The 2,502-nt window shown below is 47.5% G+C and overlaps 1 pseudogene; it reads left to right on the top strand.

Moving 5' to 3' along the window:
• The window catches only part of LOC123514810, a 7,427-nt pseudogene extending 5,340 nt beyond the window's left edge, over nucleotides 1-2,087 (top strand).
• Nucleotides 2,088-2,502: the final 415 nt, after the last annotated feature.

Genomic DNA, 2,502 nt, shown 5'->3' with positions numbered 1-2,502 from the left:
AACTACACCAACAACAAAAAGAAAAATCCATCGCCAGGTAATCATATTAAGGAAGCTGCTCACCTGAGGCACTATAATTATTTATCACGAATTCTTTCTCGTACCTGTCCTTTATAACGAAGCTAAGGAAGAGGTAATACGATAGATGTAATAACTTAAGTAGGCAGTCAAGGTTTAGTGTAGTGAAATGTGTAAGTGAAGAAGGTTATGTCTGAAGTAGTAATAGTAATGCAGTGTTGAAGTGGAAGGTAATGGTTGTGTACGCAAGAGTGAAAATATCAGTGAGTTGATGTGAATGAATGTACGCAAAGGAGGAAATTGTAAGCAGATAGGTAATGTTGAGGAAGAAAAGAGGAACAGTCGAAGAATATGGGAGGAAATTGAACACACACACACACACACACACACACACACACACACACACACACACACACACACACACACACACACACACACACACACACACACACACACACACACACACACACACACACACACACACACACACACACACAACACACACACACACACACACACACACACACACACAACACACACACACACACACACACCTCTTCCTTGTACTGTACACCTCCCCACTAATCAGGCGGCAGAGGAGATCAACTCTCACTTTGCCACGATTTGTCAAACCTTCCCAGCCCTCCACTCCACTCCACTCCTATCCCTTCCTACCTCGCCGCTCCCTCCCCTCCTCCCAACGTACAGGTGATGGATGTATTCAAGAGAAATCTAAAATTTAAACATCAATCCACCACCATTAAGATTTATAAAATATTTGCTCCAGAATTAGCCACTCCTCTTTGTTCAATAATAAATGCATCTCTCTCTCAGTACTCATGCCCCGTGGACTGGAAAACATCATTTGTCAGACCCATCCCCAATGACTTCAGGCCAGTCTCTATCTTATCCACACTGGGCGTGCAACAAAATTAGAACTCTTTAGATAACCACTACCTAAATCAGCTTCCTTGAATTCATCCACATTCACCTGGACAAACGAAAGACCTCTCTAATAGTTGCTTTTGTTGACTTTAGGAAAGCCTTTGATCTTGTTGATCACACTGTTGTTATTAACAAAGCCATTATTCTGGGTGTCTCCTCCCACCTGACAGCGTGGCTTGCCGACTTCCTCATAGGGAGGCGAAAAGCCTTATGCTATCAGAGCTGCATATCCTGTTTCCAACGGCTGACATGTGGAGTCCCCCAGGGGACCAAGATGGGTCTACTGTGTTACCTGATACTGATTAATGACGCTCTGACCAACACCCCTTATCGCTGGAAGTACGTGGACAACTGCACTGTGGGCAGGCCAATGACAACAAAGACCCAGACAACTCGGCACTCCAAAGAACGCTGGAGCAGCTACAGGCGTGGACTGAAGAGTAGGATGACAATCAACCACAGCAAGACTGTGGTAATGAACATCTGTACCTCCTCAATAACAATGTCCCCTCACCAGATCAATCTGGATCCTCATCGCTTTCAAGTGGTCCGGTCGGCCAAGTTTCATAGTGTGACGGTGGATGACCTGCGGACGTGGAAGCAGCATGTCACCACCACAGTGAGGTCTACAGCCTACAGACATTAAGTACATGCTGCGCAGGCTCAAGTCCCTGGGGACACCGGGCAGTTGAGAGGGGATTTATCTCACCTTCATTCTGCCCAGACTCACGAATGCCTCCCCAGCGTGGTCCTCCTCTCTCAGATCCACTCAATAGCAGCTGCTGGAGAATGTGCAAAAGAGGGCGTGCAGGATTATCCTCGGTCCTGCTTACACCAACTACGACCACGCCCTCACCACCCTGAGTCTGCCTAGGCTGTCTTCCAGACATCAAGAGGCCCTGGTGAGTTGTGACCTTGTTGTCCCGGTGTGTGGTGTGTGCCTGGTCAGGCCTATCCGAAGATCGGAAATAATGAGCTCTGAGCTCGTTCCGTAGGATAACGTCTGGCTGGTCTGCTGTGTCATCCGCCTGCGCAACCTGCTCACCCATGACGCACCGCGCCCGGTCCGGGCCACACGGCACCACAACGCAGTCATGCTTTTAAGAGTCCAGCGCACCGACTGATACCGCCACAGTGCGATATCCACCATGGTGCAAACCATGAACCATTATACTATACTTAAGCGTTCCCCCCCATCCCCCATGTACATTTGCAATATATATGTGCTGCGTTCCTAATAAACCATATAGTATTATTATTAAAATTATTATTATTATTATTATTATTATTATTATTATAATCATCATTATCACACACACACACACACACACACACACACACACACACACACACACACACACACACACACGGCCCGGTAGCTCAGTGGTTAGAGCGCTGGCTTCACAAGCCAGATGACCGGGGTTCGATTCCCCGGCCGGGTGGAGATATTTGGGTGTGTCTCCTCACGTGTAGCCCTGTTCACCTAGCAGTGAGTAGGTACGGGATGTAAATCGAAGTTGTGACCTTGTTGTCCCGGTG

Source organism: Portunus trituberculatus, chromosome 5 (genome assembly GCF_017591435.1).
Source record: "Portunus trituberculatus isolate SZX2019 chromosome 5, ASM1759143v1, whole genome shotgun sequence".
In the NCBI taxonomy this organism is placed as follows: domain Eukaryota; kingdom Metazoa; phylum Arthropoda; class Malacostraca; order Decapoda; family Portunidae; genus Portunus; species Portunus trituberculatus.
Note: the sequence above shows the minus strand (reverse complement) of the source record. Positions and strands in the feature narration are given on the sequence as shown.